This window comes from Tenrec ecaudatus, chromosome 6 (assembly GCF_050624435.1).
Source record: "Tenrec ecaudatus isolate mTenEca1 chromosome 6, mTenEca1.hap1, whole genome shotgun sequence".
NCBI lineage: Eukaryota > Metazoa > Chordata > Mammalia > Afrosoricida > Tenrecidae > Tenrec > Tenrec ecaudatus.
This window is the reverse complement of record NC_134535.1, coordinates 89,144,029-89,166,485: the sequence shown is the minus strand read 5'-3', so window position 1 is coordinate 89,166,485 and position 22,457 is coordinate 89,144,029. Positions and strand designations below refer to the sequence as shown.

The following is a 22,457-nucleotide window of genomic DNA, read 5'->3' as shown; positions in this document are numbered from 1 at the left end:
GACTCATTCTCTCTAGGTGTTTCGTTATGGTTTTTATGTAGTTTTGTTGAGTATTGCCCAAGCCCCTGTCTAGGAGAGAACCATTGAGCTTTCCCACCAGCAATGTGTGAAATGTGAAAGTGTACGTTTTCCACAGCTCTGCTGTAATGTTTTTTAAAGGCTTACCAATGGTGAGAGGTAAAAATGGTATCTACCTACAACTTAATGATTGAGGCTTTATAGCTTGTTCAATATTTGGTACCATCCTTCCCATCTTCTAGTTCTTTTGCTTAAAATAAGGGTTTGTTTTAAGAGTATTCTTTTATGTTTTTTGGTATGGAAGTTAGTATCAATTTGTGTTTCCGTTGAAAAATGCTTCTTGGTCTCTTCATGGGAATTGTATTAAATTTCTAAAAGATCTTCTGAGAACTGGTACTTTAATGATAGTGAGTTGTTCTGTTCAAGAACAAAGGATGTGTCTTCATCTGTTCAAATCTTTGTGTCTGTTAAAAGTCCAAAAGACTTTTATATAGATTTTCCTTATATAGATTTTAAACATTTCTTATTAAGTTATTCTCAAGTATATTATTTTTGTGGCTGTTTATCTGGTTTTCTCTCTCATTATATCTTCTAATTGATTATGAAAAATTACTGATTTTTAAAAACATTTATTTGAGACTTCCTACCTTACAGAAGCATTTTACTACTTTTATTAGTTTTACTTACTGATTTTTTAAAAATAATTAACCAGATATACTTGTACTCACCGGCATGTCAGAATAGAACTGCACGTAGGGTTTTAATGGCTATGACCTTTACAGAGTAGATAACCAGGCCTTTTGCCCAAGATGCCTTTGGATGGACTCAAACCACAAATCTTACAGTTAGCAGTGGAGTGCTTTATCATTTGTTCCACCTTCCTGGAAATGCAGATTTCTTAAGATAGGAATCAAAAGTGTGTAGCTAGCTGCAATTGTGCAATTGGATATGGGTACTAAATTATTAATTCTTACCATCGTCATTCTTAGGATTAGGAAGAATTTTAGGAAGGTGATCTAGTTCCTTGTTTTCTTGTAGGTTAAGTATTATTTTTCTGAGAGCGCAACTCAGGCCCACATAAAGCTAATTGACTCGCCTGGGATAATTGTCACTGAATGATGGAAAGGAAAAGGAAAAGCCAATTGAGAACTGCCTTTATTGCAGTAGCCATTCTGGTCTGTTTGTAAAGGAGTAGTACATTTAGAAGATTGTCAGAGATTTCTTAGCTACTTTAGAATGTGACCTTCACTTTTACATTAAGATAATTCCACTGACTTATTATACCATCTGTGAGGTATGGGTCGGTAGAGGTGATAAATTTGCTTTTGGTTTATAATTTGTCACCTTCAATCTTGTCTCTTCTCCCTTTTATCCAAAAGATGTATGTGTTTAAGACAAGTGAGTAGTGTGACTGGAGAACCTGTTGTAAAACATGTAACAGTCACCTGGGGAAAGTCACTGTGACAGACGTGCCTTATTTTATATACTTTGGTTTGAAAATTAATATTTGCATATTTGATGAAGTGACCACTAATTCTCCTTTTTTAGCTGTTTATTTTTTAATAACCCAGAGATACTAGTTTAGTTTCAGCCTGATGCATTGTTTTTTAGATGGAGACCTCTACTGGAAGTATGAAGCAATAGATGGGATTCTATTATACATTATAAAATATCAAGACAAAAGGATGGTAGCGAAATTAATTTAAAGAACCAATCATGTAAAGTATCCTAGAGTCTTCATAAATGACCCCTTTTATGATTCTTTAAGTAGTAGTGTACTTTTGGTGTATACGTATTTTTAAAAGCAGAGGATCAAGTTTTGGTTTTTATTTTAGTTAGCGTTTCCTGAATTTGTCATGGGCTAACCATTGTAGTTAGTGGTTTACATTAACATTTCATATTTACACCTCCAATTGATATATCCACTCTTACCATCTCATGAGAAAACAGGACTAAGATTTTTAAGAATCTTGTCAAGATCGCATAACTAGTAAGTTCAGGATTTAGTGTTGAACCTGGGCCTCTGGCTCTAGAAAAGACATGCTATCCTGAATTTACCCATATGAGCAGGATTGCACCTTTATTTTTTGAGGAATGTGAACACAAAGATTTGAGGGAAGTAAACAAAACATGAAAATAATTGGATTTGTGAGATTATGACTTTTTAAATCCATTCATTTTAAAAAATAAACTTTATGCCCTATTGTACAGTTTACAGTACCTTATTTCTACAAATACTAACTTTGCTGGATTTTCAAAAATAAACTATAAAATAGTTATCTTGTTTTATAGAAAAAAGCCATTTAAGTACCATTGCTAATAAGTATTGGTGTCAGGTTTAGAATTTGGTTTTACAAACTATAATTCACTGCATCTATTTTCTTATTATACAATAAATGATTGGCTCCAAAGACTTTATTGTTTGTTTATATACTTTTGAAGCCCTTAATTGAACATCTAATATATTGCAGGAGCCTCTGCCACTGCCACATATAAATTTCAGGTGGACATGGTGGGCCTCTCAGTACATGGGAAATCTAATTTGGGAAATGCTAAAAGAATTGAAAAGTTATAAAAGTAATCTTCGAATTAATGATATAATATTCCACTGATTTGACCCTACACTAAGCTATTCTGGTCTGAGTTTTATGAAACAAGCACCAAGAATGAATATAATTTAATCTGGTGATAAATGTAGTGTCTTACACAATTTTATATAGCACTTACCAAAAAAACAAAAATTTTCTAAAGGTACAAACAGATATTGCTAATGCTCCATCTCTTTCATAACCCGAGACAAAGAATAGAATCTTGCCTAGGCTAACATTTGGCCCATAGTAATGTTGCTTTTGTTTTAAATTATGTGATGATCCAAGGATTTTCCAGTTATTTTTCTGAAATGGTATGATAAATTAGAGGAATTTAGGGATTTAGAAATGCTCGTTAGCTTTATAATTGCAAACATTGAACGTTTATTTGGTCTTTGCCAGTTTCTGTGCTTATCCTGAATTATTCTGATATTTAAAACCATTCTGAAAGATTGATGCCATCATCACCACTTCACAAATGAAGAAATTAAGATTAAAGGAGGCTAATTAATTTTCCAGGGTCACACAGCTGCAAAATCGTGGGGTCCAAATTTGATTCCGGTCTCTGTTTTCAGAGACCAGGAAAGTCTATGAACAATCTTATGGCCCTTTAGTCATTGAATAGTGATTGATTACCTACTGTGTACTAGACATTATTCTATGCATTAGACATACAAGTGGACTTCAAGAAGTCTGTGGAAAAATGAAATTAAATATTTCTGGAATTTCTACATTTTTGAAACCTTATCTCCCTCATGTAATAAACAAGTAAAACAGTGTATTAAATAAATAATGTAGTTCAAGGAGAAAAAGACGCCAATAGAAGAATATTGTTTCAAGATGGGAGGGGAGTATTACCTATTTAGATAGAATGGACAGAAAAGTCTTTGTGTGATATTTAGGCAGAATGGACAGAAAAGTCTTTGCATGAAGACTTTTCTAAAACTTCGAAGAAGGATTGCAAAGCAGGTGAACATGTAGTATGAGAGTGAATGGCAAGAAGCATGGCAGGTGTGTTCATGAAACAAAGAAGCCAGTGGGCTATCATTAGTGATGGAAGAGGTGACAAGGAGGAGATGATTAGAGCTACTCCCAAATTTTTCAGTTTCTTCCTTTTATAGAAGTTATCAGAGGGTTTTGAGCACCATTGCGCCATTATTTGGAGACCTCTGTTTTGATTTTGCTGTGTATAAATTATAAAACAAACAAACTCACTGTCATCCAGTCAACGCCAACTCACAGCGACCCTGTGTATAGGACAGGGTAGATTGCCCCCTGTGAGTTTCTGAGACATAAACTCTTTATGGGAGTCGAGAGTCTTGACCTTCTCTGTTGGAGTGGCTGGTGATTTTAACCTGTTGGCCTTTCAGATTGCAGCCCAACTTGTAACCACTACGCCACCAGGGTTTCCTTCTGTTAATAAAATAATCCAGGTGAAAGATAGAGGTACTTGATACCAACCAGGCCAATAGTTCTTGATGTGATAAAAAGTAGTCGTATAGAAATCCCTTAAAGTTTCAAATTAAAAATCTCTGAAAGATTTAATAAACCTTTTTATACTTTCTTTCCAATTTAAACTTTATTTTTGTTGATTATGCTCATTGTAAACAGTTTATACAAAGAAGGGGAAGAATAGTTGAACAGTGTTAATCTTAGGATAATGAGGGAACGATATTAAGCACTGTTAGCATCTAGGATCGCTGTGAATTGGAACCAACTCGGTGGCAGCATGTTTGGCTTTGATCAGCATCTTGGTATATTTACTCTTACTTTTCATCATTGATTGAACCTTAAAACTATCCACCCTAAAGTTCCCCATCCATCTTTCCTACGAAAATGTTGATTCCTATAAAAGAGTAGAAGAGGAAGTGTGGTCTTTCATTTCTACATTGAGTGCCCAACAGTGTCTGGTTCATAATAAGTGTTCAGTGATGTTTGCTCTATTTGAATTAATTGTGTTAAGTACAGTGACTTACACTTTAGTTAGAAAGACACCCAGCAGATGTGACTATAAAATATTAAAGGCTGATTTTTCTGAAGCAAACATGGCACAAATTAAATGACTGCTGCTTTTAAAGCAGCCACCTTGCGGGGAGTCCACACCCTTATGTCAGTGACTTTCGTTGTTTTGAAAAAACTTACTGTTACTTTGAGTCACGCTACAAATTAAGTTTTATTAAATACGTTCATTAAAAGCCCCCCCACACACACACACGATGATGTCTAGTAACAGCAAGATTGAGCATAATATGTCCAGAGTTGGCTCTGAAGTCAGACAGTGTGGGTTCAAATCTGAGCTTCTCTACTTTATTAGATTCGTTAACCTGGACAAATTATACCGCAGTTTCATCTATAAAAGCAGATAGTAAAGTATACACCTAATGGAGTTGTTATGACAGGTAATTTAAAGTTGGCACATATCAAGTGTATAATGTGCCTGGCATGTAATAAGTAATTTACAAATGCTAATTCTTTTAATTTTTCTAACATTTTAAAATTGATTTAAAAGGTAATCTATATCTTAGATTTCTCTCCTTAAAGTATTAACCAGGCTTCACTCAACTTAGGTTTCAGGATTGGACACATTCAAGGTAGTGTACCTGTAGGAGACAACTTAAGTTTCTACATAACTTTGTATACTGAACGTTATGACTTTTGACAAATTTCACTTGATACCCAGGCTGTATTCTAAATAGTTTTTTAAGAGAATTGCTAAAAATTTATTTTTAACTAACAATATTGAAGTAAACATGCAGCTTTAACAAGGTCACTTGTAAAATGACAGTAAGCATTCAAATGAATAAATACTAGCTTAATTGTTTTGTTTTTATCCCTCAGTTATTTTATACACATGAAATTATATTTTCAGGTATGCATCATCACTTAATGTTCACAATATGTTCTGTGAAAAACAAATAATGTGTTTTGGACATTATACAAACACTGTATTACATATATACATATTTGCTATATATACCAGAGGGCTTAAAAAATTCTACTATTTCTTACAAACTTTTTGAAGCTCCTTTTGTATCCATCATATGCAAACTTGCACCTGCAATTGTCTCTTCTTGCCACCCAGGACTAGCATCAGAACCTTCCCTCCCCACCCCCTGGCCCCAGCTACATTGCTTAGTCAGCAGCTTAGCCCAGCAGGCATATAGACCTGTGGCCTGCTGTTCTGAGAGAGAATCAAGGACAGCTGTGGCCTTCTGCCCTTCCCCCACTCTCAGGAGTGCCCCAGCCTCCTGGTGCCCTTGCAAGCAAGCCCCTCCCTCTTGCCCTGCGAACTTCCATGCTGTTGGCTGTTTCCCTAATAGATGTTATACAATGCATACTTGTAGTTAGTGTCAGGCAAAAAATAAGGGCTAATTTCCATCACAGCAGTGTGTTTGGCTCTGTTGCTAAAGAAGAAAGTTTAGATTTCTTAGTAAGGCAAGGTCCTTCATTACTTTAACTTGCTCATCTTCTGTTGTCTCGCATATTTTTTGAGGACAGGTATCATGACTTTTTTTTATTAGTTCTAAGGCTTGGTGAATGGCCAGTCAATATGTGTTAGTAGAATTAGTTAATGTACTGTGAACCTCAGTCATGCTGATCTATTTATAGTTTTCTAAACATGCCAAATTTTTCTTGCCTCTCTGCCTGTCCATGTGCTTTCGTTGCCTGGAATTCCTTTTCCGTTTTCTCCTGACATATTCCTACACATCTTTTGAAACTTGACAGAAATGTTACCTTTCTGAAAAGCCTTTTCTTATCTCCTTAAAGAGCTAGGTGTAAAGCTCTTCTCCTCCTACTCTCCACTGTTTATGCCTCTCTCTATCCTATACTGTCTCTCAAGAGTACTGGGAACCCACAGAGGCGGGAGTATGAGTTTATGTGTCTTTATAACCTCAACATTTAAGAGTGCTTATTACTGCATGTTTGCTGTTAGTCACTGGCAATTCAGGTCCTGCTCTTGGCAATTCTGAGTGTGCAGGATAGAACTTCTGTGCAGGTTTTCAAGGCTGTGACCTTCATAAGCCCATCACCAGGTCTGTCTTCCAAGAAGCCTCTGGATCCGTTTGAACCACCAAGCTTTCTTTAGTAGTCCATTCTTTAACTACTTGTGTTGCACAGGGACTGGGTTGCTTACTATATGGTATTGAAAGTATGCCTGAATGCTTGAAAGGGTTATTGAAAGAAATAGAGGCAATTTCTTGGTATGAAGATACAGAGGAGTTTTTGGCAGTGAAAGTCTGTTGGATTCAAATAGAGGGGAAAATATAGAGAACTTTTTAGATATGAGATATCTACTTAAAAGTTATGAGAAAAGAGGAAACAAAGTTATGTACATTGGGGCATGCTGCTTCAGGGGTTTTAGGTTTATGGTTGGTAGAAAATAAGATGTAGACACGAGAGTAGTGTCAAAGAGGGAAGGATTTTGAAAATCAGGTCAAGGTGTATGACCTTTGTCCTAAATATTATGAGATGATGAGAGGGTTTGTCTTTTGGGTTTGTTTTGTTTAATCTTTTGTTTTTTAATAGAACAATCTCATGGTGAAAATGATATTGGGGCTTAAGATGTCTGTGTGTGTGGGGGGGGGCTAGATTTAAGATTTACGAAGTGAAGTAGTGGCCGTAGTGGAAAACTTCTTCCTCATTTGATCAGAGAATGGGGTATTATTTTATTGAAATGACTACTCACAAAGTAATAGATAAGGGGGTCATAAATGTACTTTATTCAGCATCTTGTTTGTATCTTCAGGGTTGTCATTATAAATGCCAGTTGTCAAGCTGTCATTTTACAGAAGAGCGGGTTGATAGAGAATGCCAGTTGTTGGGAATCTGATAAAGAACTGTTGCTACATGACGAAACACACAACTTTCCTCTACTTCCTAAATGCTTCCTCCTACCCTCCCCCTCCCCCACTATCATGATCCCAATTCTACCTTACAAATCTGACTAGACCAGAGGATGGACACTGGTACAGATAGGAACTGGAAACACAGGGAATCCAGGGCCGATGATCCCTTCAGGGACCAGTGGTGTGAGTGGCAATACTGGGAGGGTGGAGGGATGGTGGGTTGGAAAGGGGGAACCGATTACAAGGATCTACATATAACCTCCTCCCTGGGGGACGGACATTAGAAAACTGGGTGAAGGGAGATGTTGGACAGTGTAAGATATGACAAAATAATAATTTATAAATTCTCAAGGGTTCCTGAGGGGGTGGGAACCAGGAGGGAGGGGGAAAATGAGCTGATGCCAGGGGCCTAGGTGGAGAGCAAATGTTTTGAGAATGATGAGGGTAACGAATGTACAAATGTGCTTTACACAATTGATGTATGTATGGATTGTGATAAGAGTTGTATGAGACCCTAATAAAATGATTCTTTTAAAAAAAGAACTGTTGCTGCACTTTTATTTACTTGAATGTAGACCAGCCATTACTAGAAATGGTCATGTGGTAAAATTTTGGATATAGATGAATTAACTCAGTTTATCTTTTGTCTCTGCTGGAAGGAGCTTTTTAGAACTCTATCACTAAGCTCACTTTTATTTCTACAAACTCTAGAATTCAGCATTTCACTTTATTAAGTAATACACCAACTTTTTCTCTTCTATCCTTTTGAAACTGAATGAGACAGAGTATACAGGCTAACTACTACTGCCTTCAAGTCAGTTGTGACTTTTAGTGACTATGGCAGCCAGTTCACAACCTGTGAGTCGCGACCCCTTTGGGGGTGGAATGATCTTTTCACAGGGGTCACCTGATTCATAACAGTAGCAAAATGACAGTGATGAGTAGAAACAAGGATAACTTGATGGTTGGGGTCACCAGGACATGAGGAGCTGTATGAAAGGGTCGTGGCAGCATGAGGAAGGCTGAGAACCACTGCTCTAGAAGGTAGAGTAGAACTGATACATAGAGTTTTTGAGATTGTAAATCTTTACAGCCTCATCTTTCTCCTTCCTATAGGGTGGCTAGTGATTATGAATTGCTGACATTGTGCTTTGCCACTCAGGACTGTCAATAAAATCGAAAACAAACCCATTGCCACGGGGTCAGTTTGGGCTCAGAGTAAACTGTTCCTTAGGGTTCCTGAGACTGAATCTTTATGGAAGCAGACAGCTGCGTCTGACTCATGTGGAGCAACTGGTGGGTTTCAATGGTGAACTTTGTGGTTAGCAGCTCAGTGCCAAATCCACAGCACCACCAGGGCCCCTTAGGGCAGGTTAGTAGAGGTTGACTATTTGAATAGGCTCAGACAGTTTGGAAAAATGAAATTGAAAGGTAATGCAATTTTTTTCCACGAGATTCTTTGAAGCCCTCTCATGTATACACATGATAAAACAGGCAGAACTGATCATATATGCATGTATGCATATAACCTTGGGTATGCCTGGATGTAAGTTTGTATGACTAGTCGGTGCAGTTAAGGAAAAGAAGTATAAAACACACCTGTAGATATGTAGGATGTGCTCAGCATCAAGTCTTGTTAAAATTATTTTCCTGATAAGACTAGAACCTTGCTTGCTTGGGCATTAAATGGATTTGGTTTGATTTGGACAACTCTACAGTTTGTGTTTTTTGAAATGTGGTCACCAAATATCTGTTAGATGCTGGTATATTGGCTCCTGACTCATGGTGAACCATTGTGTTAAAGACTATAATTGTACCATAAGGGACTTCTTGACTGTAATCTTAAAACAAAACAAATAACCCCCTCCCTCAACCATGTTTCTTTTGGTATGAAAACCTTTTTTATAACTGGTCTGATGAAATATTTGTCTTTATGTGATTAACTAATTTTGCTCAGAATAATTTCCAAGCCCATCCTTGTCCTGATGTGTTTGACAATTTCATTATTATTTAGAGATGCATAGTATTCCATTGTATGTATTACTCACAGGAGGAAGATGTACTGCCCCGCCAACATTTTCATTCTCTGTGAACTGCAAACCACTTGCTCTGCCCAGTTCCTCATCAAGGTTAGGGCTAGTAGAGCTTGCCTGCACCTAACTCCAATGAATGTGTGAAGAAACATATAACTGAACATCTTTCCCATTACAAATAAAGAGAGGACTGGTATTCTCTCAAATGATAATCAGCATTTGGAATAAAGTGATTAATTTTTCATAAGCTTCTCTACCTTAATATCCAAGGCATGGATTTGCTTTTGCCTGTAAAGGTGGAGAAGGTTAGAAAATGGATAAAATACAGAACTCTCACCATGATATTCAAAGCATGTTCGGAAATATGTTTGTAGAAGATTCAACCATACAGTGATGAACCAGCCTGTATTTAGGAGGAAAACTCAATCCATTCTTATCTCCACATCATTATGGCAAGGGAAAGGGGTTTTAATTCCTAATGAAATAGCAAAATCTCTTTTCAACTGCACTGCCGGCATGAATGGCATATGGCTCTTCTCACCCCCATCCCATCTCAAACTTAATATATGTACAATGTGTCATCTGGCTTTCCAAATTTCAAAACACAACACATTGTTCCATCCTTTGTTATCCCTAGTCTCACCAACCCCAATCTACATGACTCATACATTCACAGGGCTGTAGCAATATAGGAAACATTGCTCTCAGAAAACAAACTGCTGCCAGGTAAAATGGGCCCATCTGAGATTGTCTTGAAAATGCTTACCTTAGTGAGGTAAGTGTTCTCCAGGTCCCGAATGATTTGGCCAAGAAAAAAAAAGAAGCCAAATTTTAAGGGACTTGACAAAATGCAGTAGGAGAGTCAAACTAATTTTTAATGTTTACTAAGGCAGAGAGTAATTTCCTTGTGAGGAATCTTTTAAGTTTGAAGGTTCTTTTGAACCCTGATTAGTGAATTAGCAAAAGTTTCATATGGAGAATTATTAGGATTAGCTTTAACACTTTAGTGTAAATTCATCTGACTTTTGTCATGTGCCCTCAATTTGAAAAACCATTTCAATTAGCCCAGAAAACGGTTGGATTATCTTTCATTCTTGAACCAGTGGCATAGCCAGGATAGCTTTATCCATTAGCCAGGCTATCCAATATTTTAAGTTGTCTGCACTATTTTTTAATTAATTCTATTATGTACAAAGGTAAAACGGTCATTCTTACTATCATTTATGAATTCCTTACAAGTAACTTTAAACTGTCAAAATGACCCTTCGAGGCAGCATAAAGATTTTTCTTTGAAATCCAAGTAAACAGAAAACACATATAATGTCTTTCTTCATACTACATATGCTGTTCTTGAGAGAAAAAACTGTAAAAGATAAATAATTGGGCATGTATAGGGGACAACGTTTAGAAAAATTCCATTACCTTTTTATTGCAATTTTCCACAAACTTTTGTATTAGAAAATTATTAACATAGAAGATAAACATTGAGGACATTTTATTAAACCAGGATAGATTTAGTCACATGCTTTCTAATATTCTATAGGATAAAAACTGTATTAGGACAATGGTTTCATTGCCGTTTAAAAGATGAAAAGAGCATGGTCAAACATGGAATAAGTTTGTTTTTCTCTCAGATAGCAGCCCAAACATCAGTAGTCCAGCAGCTCAGTAGCTCTGTGTAGTTAGGAACTAAGACTCTTTCAGCCTTTTCTTTTCTTTTTTTTAACAGAACCTGGTCATACAAGGGAGGCTGGGAAATGTAGACTTTGAACTTTCACAAAGAATTCATAAAGCCTGATTATATAATAAGCCATCAAGATATTACAGTATGCTTCCACAGAAATCACACCGTACACAGTATTTTGAAACTTCAATCTTGATCAAAGATGATAGTATCATATAAACACACACATATATGAATATGCTTGTACATTTTGATGTATACATGATAGATAGTGGCTTCAAGAAATTCTTTACAAATTAAATTTAAAGATAATGGAATTTTTCCACACATTTTTGAGGCACGCTGGTGTGTGTGTGTGCGCGTGTGTGCGTGTGTGTGTGTGTGTGTGTAGAGAGAGAGAGAACGAAACAAAGTAAAATCAGGTTGTCTATACTTTTTAGTGGTTTATTCAAACGAGTACTTTTGAATGCAGTTGTAAGGAACATTGCTGATGATGCAATGATCCTCCATTTTGCATAATGCTGGTTTTCACATAATAACTTCATCTTTGGAACCAAACTATGTGAATAAGTATTTGAGTGTACTTTATAATTCTGAGATGCTGGTGAATGTAGAGGGTGAATTTAGTTGGGTGTACTCTGAGCTAAACGGTTTTTGGCATTTCTCCTACTTGTGGCTCCTGTTGTTTGTTTAAAGATATATTTGGGGATTACTATATGTAATTTATTTAATTCTCAAAAGTATTCAATATTTATTGTTTTTATTAGGTATCATCCAGTCAGTTCTGAATCATAGTGATCCTGTGTAAATCAGAGCATGTACTGCCTAGCCTTGTGCCATTTTTACAATCACTGTGTTTCAATTCACTGGTGCAGCCATTGTATATTTAATATTTATATAAAATTACAAATAGACTCAAGGAAAAGTTGTTTACTGTGTGATTTGCACTTATGTGAAAATAGAAAAAAAGGTGAAAAATCATTCAGTTATAATTTATATACAGTAAAGTTCATGCTTTTCATTGTATAGTTGTGAAAACTGTAAACAGTGTATATAATTATCACAATGAAGATATAGAAAGATTCCATCAAACTTCAAAAATATCCCTGTGCTTCCTTTTTTCTTTTTTCTCTTTTTAAAATCGTTTTATTGGGGGCTCGTACAACTCTTGTCACAATCCATCCATCCATCCATTCATTGTGTCAAGCACATTTGTACAATTGTTGCCATCCTCATTCTCTAAACATTTGCTTTCTACTTGAGCCCTTGGTATCAGCTCCTCATTTTCCCCCTCCCTCTCTGCCCCCTCCCTCATGAACCTTTGATAATTTATAAATTATTATTTTGTCATGTCTTACACTGTCTGATGTCTCCCCTCACCCACTTTTCAGTTGTCCGTCTCCCAGGGAGGGGGTTATATGTAGATCCTTGTGATCGGTTCCCCACCTTCCCCTTACTCTCCTGGCATTGCTACTCTCATTATTGGTCCTGAGGGGTTCATCTGTCCTGGATTCCCTGTGTTTCCAGCTCTGATCTGATCTGCACCACTATGCAGGCTATACTCTACCCAGATATTTAAGGTAGAATTGAGATCATGATAGTGGGGGGGAGAAAGCATTACAGAACTAGAGGAAAGTTGTATATACATTTCATGAATGCTATACTGCACCCTGACTGGCTCGTCTCCTCCCCATGACCCTTCTGTAAAGGGGATGTCCAGTTGTCTACAGATGGGCTTTGGGTCTCCACTCCGCACTCCCCTTCATTCACAATCATATGATTTTTTTTGTTCTTTGATGCTGATACTTGATCCCATCGACACCTCGTGATCACACAAGCTGGTGTGCTGCTTCCACGTGGGCTTTGTTGCTTCTCAGCTAGATGGCCACTTGTGTATCTTCAAGCCTGTAAGATCCCAGGCGCTATGTCTTTTGATATCCAGACTCCATCAGCTTTCTTCACCACATATGCTTATGCACTGCTTTGTCTTCTGCAATCATGTCAGGAAAGTGAGCATCATGGAATGCCAGTTTAATAGAACAAAGTGTTCTAGCATTGGAGTACTTGAGTTGAAGCCCAATGTCCATCTGCTACCTTAATACTAAACCTATAAATATATGCACATAGATCTATTTCCCCATCCTCACATATAAATATATTTACATATGTATATGCTTGTATTTAGACTTCTATAAATGCCCTTTCCCTTTATTTCCTTTTACTTTCCTCTGTCCCACTAGCATGCTCAGCCTTCATTTAGGTTTCAGTAATTTCTCTCGGTTACATTGCCCTTGATCAAGCCCTACCAGGCCTCTTACATGCTCCTTGCCATAGATTTTGGGTCACTTGTTGTTCCCTTGTGTCTGGTGTTAACACCCGCTTCCTTTCCCCTCCCTCCCATGTTACCCCGGAACAGTCGCTCCTGTTGTTTTCCTTTTAGGAAGCATATCCACAACCATTTGCTCTGGTTACCACTTATCTGTTTTATGTCTTAAAGATTTGTCTTTTTTAAAACATTATTTAACAGAAACAATACAATGTGCTGCCCATTCAACCATGCTCCTTTCACTTAAAACAGTGCATTTGAGATTCATGCATGTTTCTGTATCAGTAGTGTTTTTGTTTCTTTGGGCTTGTTTGTTGTTATTGTTTTTTTTGCCAAATCATAATCTATTGTATGGATATATAGTTATTATTGTTGTTAAGTTCCTTCTAGTTGGTTCCAGCTAATACATACTCTACGTACAACAGAAGGAAATAGCACTAGGCCCTACACCATTCTCACAGTGGTTTTTATGTTTCACCCCATTGATGCAGTCACTGTGTCGATCCATCTCCTCGAGGGTCTTCCTCTTTTTAACTGCCCCTCCAGTTTACCAAGTAGAATTTCCTTCTCCAGCGACTGGTCTTTCATGATGATAAGTCCAAAGTACTTCAGACAAAGTCTCGCCATCCTTGCCTCTTGAGTATTCTGGGCTGTTTCTTTCAAGACGTACCTATTGGTTTGTTCTTTTGGCAGTGTGTGGTACTTGTAAGTATTCTTCCCCAACACCATAGTTCAATGCAGCTATTTTCCTTTATTATACCTTATTCATTGTCCAACTTCAACAAACACAGGAGGCAATTGAAAATGCACTACTTAGTTCTCAAAGTACCAACCTTGCTTTTCCAACACATTAAAGAGGCATGCTGCAGCAGATTTACAATGCGTCCTTTGATATCTTGACTACTGCTTCCATGATCATTGATTGTGGATCCCAGCAGGATGAAATGCTTAACAACTTCAACCTTGTCTCCATTTTTTTAATGATGTTGCCTATTGATCCAGACTTTTGGTTGTCTTTACATTGAGTTGTAATCCATACTGTGAATGCTGCAATCCATGATCTTCAATCAGCACGTGCTTCAAGCCTTTCAAACTTACAGCAAGCAACATTTTGTTCCCTGCATATGACCTCACTTTTTTTCATGTAGTCCTGCTTCCCTGATGATTTGCTCAGCATACAGATTGAATAAGTATGATGAGAGGATTTAACCCCAACAGACATCTTTTCTGATTTTAAACCTTGCAGTTTTGCCTTATTCTCTTTCTTGATCCATGTACAGGTTCCAAAAGAGCACAATAAAGTATTCTTCAATTTCTATTTTCCTCAAGACTAACCATAATTTGTTATGATCCACAAAGTCAAACACCTTTGCATAGTCAGTAAAACACAAGTAAACATTTTTCTGGTACTGTCTGCTTTCAGCCAAGATTCATCTGACTTCCTCTTCTGAATTGGGCTTGAATCTCTGGCAACTCTCTGTCAATGTACTAGTGCAACTGTTAGATGATCTTAAGCAAAATTTTACTTGCGTGTGATATCAGTGATGCTGTTCTATAGTTAAAGCATTTTGTTAGGTCACCTTTCTTTGTAATGGGTACAAATAAGAATCTCTTCCAATCAGTTGGCAAACTAGTTGTCTTCCAAGTTTTATGGCATAAACAAATAAGTGCTTCCATTGCTTCATCCACTTCTTGAGACATTTCCGTTGGTATTCCGTCAATTCCCAGAGTCTTGTTTTTGCCTGATTCTTTCCATACAACTTGGGCACTCCATTCGCTGCCTTTGGTCCTGGCTTACATGTTACCTCCTGAGATGGCTGAGTGTCCACTAGTTCTTTGGGCATGTTGGCTGCATTCTTCTTTTGATGCCTCCTGCATATTTCTGTTGCCCGTAGAATCTTCCTTTTTGCTGTTTTAAGTCTAGACCTTTTCACGTTTCGTTACATTTTACTTTCCTTCTCGAGCTACTTTTTGAAATTTTTGATTCATCTCTTAAACTTCATCATTTCTTCCATTTGCCCTAGTTGCTCTACTATTAAGAGCAAATTTCAGAGTCTTTTCTGACATCTGCTTTGATCTTTTCTTTTTTTCCTGTCGTTTTAATGACTTTTGCTTGCTTTATGGATAATGTTCTTGATGAAGTCTAACAGCTCACCAGGTCTTCTATCTTTAATGTCCAAGGTGTCAAATCTCTTCTTGAGCTGTTCTCAAAATGCAGGTGGGATACAGTCCAGGTCGTATTTTGGCACTCCTGGACTAGTTTTCATTTTCTTCAGCTTCAGCCTGAACTTCCATATAAGCAATTGATGGTCTGTTCCATAGTCAGCCCCTAGCCTGGTTTCAGCTGCTGATAATTAAGTTTCTGCATCGTCTCTTCCCACAGATATATTCATTTTGATTTCTGTATCTTGTGTCTGTAGGATGTGCTGTTTAAAAGGTATTTGCGTTGAAGAAGTTGCTGATCTTCCAAAGTTCTGTTGTGAGATCTCCAACTCTTTATGTCACCTAGACCAGCGTTTCTCAAACTGTGGGTCGCAACTCTTTGGGGGGTTGAACAACTTTATCACAGGGGTCACCCGGTTCATAACAGTAGCAAAATTACAGTTATGAAGTAGCAACAAAAATAATTTTATGGTTGGGGGTCACCAGAACATGAGGAACTGCATTAAAGGGTTACAGCATTAAGAAGGTTGAGAACCACTGACCTAGACCATATTTAACAACTACTGTTCCCAGTGGCACGGTGGTTATGTGTTGGGCTGCAATCTCTAGGTTAGCAGTTCAAAACCTCCAGCTATTCTATTGGAGAAAAATGGGGCTTTCTACTCCAGTAAAACGTTACAGTTTTGGACAGTCCCACTGGCAGTTCTACCCTGCCCTGCAGGGTCACTATGAGTTGACATTAACTGAGATGGCAGTGGGTTTGGTTTTGGAGTTTTGGTCCCTTCTTTTTAAGGAGCCACCCTTGTGTCACTAATTTCAAGATTAGCAGTTTGAAACCACCAGCTGCTCTGCAGGAGAAAGATGGGCTTTCTGCTCCATAAAGAGTTACTTACACTTAGAAGACTGGTCCAATGGTGTCAATGTGAGTCAGCATGGACTCAACTACAGTAGGTTGGGTTTGGTTCCTTCCCCATTGTTTTCAGCTTTTGCATTCATTCCAGTTCCCCAATTATCAATGAGTCTTGGTTGAATGTTTGATCAATTTCAAAGTGAAGATTTTGGGAAATTCTTCCGTTTCTTCACCACTAGCAATAGTGGTTAGTGTATATACTTGAATAGTAGCTGTATTGATTTGATTTCCTCTTAGAGGATAGACACTACCCTCTCACAGACAACTTTTAAAAAAATTATTAAGGGCTCATACAACTCATCACAATCCATACGTATGTCAGTTGTGTAAAGCACTTTTATACATTCATTGCCCTCATCATTCTCAAAACATTTACTCTCCATTTAAGCCCCTGGCATCAGCTCATTTTTACTTCTCCCTCCCCGCTTCCCCCTCCCTCATGAGCCCTTGATAATTTATAAATTATTTTGTCATATCTTACACTGTCCAATGTCTCCCTTCACCCACTTTTCTGTTGTGCGTCCTCCAGGGAGGAGGTTATATGTAGATCCTTGTAATTGGTTCCCTAATTCTACCTCACCCTCCCTCCACCCTCCCGGCATCGCAACTCCCACCCCTGGTCCTGAAGGGATCATCGGCCCTGGATTCCCTGTGTTTCCAGTTCCTATCTGTACCACTTTGCATCTGGTCCAGCTAGATTTGTAAGGTAGAGTTGGGATCATGATAGTGGGGAGGGGGTAGAGGGGGAGGAAGCATTTAGGAACTAGAGGAAAGTTGTTTGTTTCATCATTGCTGACTCGTCTGGCTGGCTCATCTCCTCCTTTCGACCTTTCTGTAAGTGGATATCCAGTTGCCCACCGATGGGCTTTGGGTCCCCAATCTGCACTCCTCCTGATTCATAATGATAAGATTTTTTGTTCCTTGATATCTGATACCTGATCCCTTCGACACCTCGTGATCACACAGGCTGGTGTGCTTCTTCCTTGTGGGCTAGCCTTTAAGACCCCAGACACTATATCTTTTGATATCTGGCCACCATCAGCTTTCTTCACCACATTTGATTATGCACCCGCTTTGCCTTCAGCGATCCTGTCGAGAAGGTGAGCATCATGGGATGCCAGTTTAATAGAAGAAAGTGTTCTTGCATTGAGGGAGTACTTGAGTGAATGTCCATCTGCTACCTTAATACTAAACCTATAAATATATGCACATAGCTCTATTTCCATATCCTCTTATATGAATATATGAACATGCCTTTATTTAGACCTCTATAAATGTCCTTTGCCTCCTAATCCTTCCCTTTATTTCCTTTTACTTTCCTCTGTCCCACTAGCATGCTCAGCCTTCATTTGGGTTTCAGTAATTCCTCTAAGTTACATTAATCCTTGGTCATGCCCTACCAGACCTTCTGTACCCTCCTCACCACCGATTTAGATCACTTGTTGTTCCCCTGTCCCTGGGTTTGTTAACACCACTTCCTTTTCCTCCACCTCCACCTCTCCCATGTCCCCCCAGAACTTTTGGTCCCGTTGTTTTCTCCTTCAGATTGGTCATCCAGCCTATCTTATTTAGACAGACCTGCAGAAATAATAACATGCACAAAAAAAGACAGAGCAAAACCAAGCAACCATAGAAAAGAAAACAACAACAACAAAAAGCCAATGACAAAACAGTCAACAACAAAAAACACAACAACAACAAAAAAGAAAAGCTTGAGGTTAGTTCAAGGACTGTTTGTTGGCCTTTAGGAATGTTTTCTTGTCAAGTCTGATGGGGCACCAAGCCCTGGCCCCAAAGTATATTTTTGGTATTCCTTGGGGACTTCGTTGTTCTGTTCCCCTTGCTGTTCTGGTCCATGCCCTTTGTGTCTTGCCTGGTGTGGTAGGATCAGATTGGGCGGAATTCCCACACTGTGTCTTCAGTGTTGCCCCTGTAGGCCTATGGGTCAGTGAGAGATGGTTGTGTCTCATAGTGGGGCCGGCTATGTGTTGTTTTCTGTGGATTTGCTGCTCTGAGTGGGAATATCATCCTCAAGTCTTGGTGGACCAGGATGTGCTCCACTCTCTCTTCTTACCCCTGTATTTGCTCCCTTGTGTTCTGATCAGACATGCCCTTCTCCCAGAGCTGCTGATCCAGTGCTGTCCTGTGAAATAAATTCTTCAGGATGAGGGAGGCAGATGTCCACGTAGTTGGGATTGGGGCCAGCCCCTCAGACCACTCCACTGGTTCCCTACTCCATGCCGGCATGTTGCATTCATATCTTAGAGCACTGGGTTGAAGTCTGGTCATTACTTTCCCCTTGAGTGGGTTAGTGCCCTGTGCCCCTGCTCCCCTTTTCTTTTTTATTTGTTTTCCTTCCCACCCACCCCCCTCCTTTTTTAGTTTGGCCCCTGCCATACTATGTGGTCCTCACCCCAGGAATGTTTGTATACAGTAACTTTTTCCCTATACCCCTTTGATATATATATATTTTTAAGCTTACTTCAGCAGACTCACGTTGTACTTGTCCTTTTGTGCTTGGTTCACAGACAACCTTTGTACTTCATGATAGATCTTGAAATGTCCCTTTTGATGAGGAATGTAATGCCATTTATCTTGAATGTGTCATTCTCAGCATAGTACACCATGTGATTTTCTGATTCAAAATGGCAATACCAGTCCATTTCAGCTCAGTACCCCTAGAATATTGAGCTTTATGTGTTCTATTTCATTTTAACTTAATTTTCCTAGAGTCACACCTTACATTCCAAGTTCTAATTATTGATAAATTTCTGCCACTGTTGCTTCTCATTTTGAGTTGTTCCCTATCAGCAAAGGAAAGTCCTGTAGGTTTTACTCTGTCCATGCCATTGTGGTTGACTCTACTTTGAGAAGGCAGTTGATGCCGAGTCATATTTTGAGTGCCTTCTGACTCGAGGGGCTCATCTTCTGGCACCGTCTCTTACGTGTTCTGCTTCTGTTCATTTGCTTTTAGTAACTGACAGTGTGTTGATGCCATCTTGTGTTAGGCTAGGGAAACAAATCCAGTGACACTGATATGTGTAAGAGAGCTTAATATTAAGAAGTAGTTATCTATCAGGAAAACATTTCAGCCCAGTACAGATCAACTCCATAAGTCCGATAATATCCATACATCCCTCTTCGACTTAGGCAGCCACTATTGATGATGCAAAATGTAGGAAGATCACAGGCTGGCCGGTGGGTGAAAAGTCTTATGGATCAAATGGCAGTGGAAGCATCACAGGACTGGCGCAGGTCTCAGTGTGGCTAGACGACGTGAAGGTGAAGGTAGAGAGGGGTGAGGGTTCCCAGGACCCTACTTATGAGGAGGTCACACCTACAAGGAGGCATCAGTAGGCTGTGACCTGATTCACAGGCTAGACTCCATCCCTACACTTCAAGTTAACCACGAAATTATGTAATGACCGCACCATCTATAGTATTCAGTGGTTAATGCCTCTGAAGTGGACAGCCCATCCCATTTTCACAGTCTGTTCTTAGTCTGGAAGCTCTGAAATATGTTCACTTTGGGTGACCCTTTCAAATATCATTGACATAAATTTCAGTGTTATAGCAAAAAATAATTACTGTTAAGTGCTCACAAAGTTTTTATATGAAAATTTTTACTTGGGTAAGTAACTAGGACTGGAATTCCTAGAACATGTTGTACTTTTGTATTTAGCTCCAGATGTTACCATACCTGTTGCCCTTATTCTTGTATACACTTGGTACTGTCAGTTTTGTTTTCATTTTAGCCATTCTGAAAGGTGTATAGCAATCTCTAGTCTTTTGTTGTTGTTGTTTATATTTCCCTAGTAGGTCAGTGACTCTCGAGGCAGTGGATTATGTAATGTGGCTCTTTTAGCCAAAGTCTCTAACTCCCACCCAATGACTTTTCCCTGCATGGGGCTGTAAGAAACTGGGGGCAAGAGTGGGGTAGAGACTCACGAGAATCACCTGTGAGTAACTTGAAATTGGATTCCCTGGAGTGCAATGCTGCTGTGTATAAACTGAACCCTCCAAGATGCAGGAGGAGGGATCTTATTACCAGCAAGAGCCTGGAATGGAGACTACTTTCTGAACCTAAGATCCCTGTTCAGTGACCTTCCGTGGATTCAGAAGACAGCTACAACATTAGAGGAGCACCAGCAGAACGAGGAGCCAGAGCAAGGACAGAGTGATAGAACGGAGTCCCTTCAAGCTGAGGATTAATTATGGAGTGTGCCTTTGGGCACATAATTCAGGGAGTTGGGTTTGCTGATCCTTGGAGCTTAAGCTGAATGCCCTCAGGTTGAGGCTGATAGCAGTGTTTTGCCCTTTGGGTGTTTATTAGCAGACTTGACAGAACTTTGTAACACGTCTTAATAAACAACTCAACCCTGAGCATTTTTCACTGGCATTACTAAAGCTTGTTGATTTCCTTAATTAAACCCCTCAATCATGAATTTTGTCTGGGAGGTGTATGTAGCTATTGCAGTGGATATTAGAGAGGTAAAACAGTGAACACTAATTAAGACAATATTGTCCACTAACCAAAAGATCTACAGTCATCTGAACCTACCAACCACCGTGTGGGAGAAAAGACCTATCAGTCTGTTTCTGTGGAGATTATAGTCTAGAAAACCCTATGGAGCATTTCTGCCCTGTTCTGTAGGGTTTCTATGGATTGGAATGGACTCCCTGGCAAACAGTGACTAATGAGGTAGAACTTTTTTTTAAGAGTGTTTTTCACTTGATTGTTTTCTAATTATATCTTTTCTTCACTTATCAACTATCTCATTAGCTGACACTTCCCATTTAAAAGAGTAGTGAAATAACTATATGAAATTTTGCGCATTACGAACCCATTTGGGGCAATGACAAAATCCAGGTGAGAGTAATGCTCTACTGGGTAAGAAAAGGGTTCAAATTGGCTGGGCTCTGATGATCAGTTATCTGGCTATTATGTAATGATAAAATTCAACGCTTATATAATGATATAGTCATCCTTCATTTTCACATAAAACTGAACTAGTAATTTAGTTCTTGGAGCTTAACCACAAAGAGCGGCTATTTAGTCCTTCAAAAAGTTCAGCAGGAAATTCCATTATATTTGAATTTGTGAAAAATTTTCATTATTTTGTAATTTCACTTTCTGCAAACTTTTGAATCCCTTCATGGTTTAGAAATATTTTTTCACAAGCTATAGCTTGTGTGTGTTTTAATCATTTTGGGGGGAGCTCATCACAATCCATCGATTGTATCAAGCACATTTTTTAATTTGTTGCCATCATCATTTTCAAAACATTTTTTTCCTACTCGAGTCCTTGGTATCAGCTCATTTTCCCCTCTCTCATGAACCTTTGATAATTTGTAAATATTTTTTCCCATGTTTTACACTTACCGATGACACCCTTCATCCACTTTTCTGTAGTTTGTCCCCCTGGGAGGGTGTTATATGTAGATCATTGTGATTGGTTCCCTCTTTCTCCCCCTACCTTCCCCTTATCCTCCTGGTATCGTTATTCTCATTATTAGTCATAGCTTGTGTTTTTAATTATTTTTACAGGAAGCTTTTTAAAACTGCTTTGAGATATAATCACTGTGCAATAAACTGAATATGTAGAAAGTGAAAATTGACAACTTTGCCATATATTATCCATTAATCTTTTTATAAATAATTGAATTATTTTTAGTTTTCATTAATTACAAATAAAAACACTGTGAACACTTATAAACACATCTTTCAATTGGGCCTTTACTTTCATTTTTCTTAATAGGAGGAAATGACTGGATAGTATATATGGCTGGTACATGTTTAACTTTTTAAGAATTTGTAAAATTTTTCAAGGGGCTTGTATCATTTTACAGTTCTGTCAGGAAAGTATGAGTATTCGTTTCACTTAATC

The 22,457-nt window shown here is 38.3% G+C and overlaps 1 protein-coding gene across 1 annotated transcript in view; it reads left to right on the top strand.

Annotated features, from left to right (window-relative positions):
• The window catches only part of ARID2 (AT-rich interaction domain 2), a 184,035-nt gene that overhangs the window by 14,903 nt on the left and 146,675 nt on the right, over positions 1 to 22,457 (top strand). The window lies entirely within an intron of this gene.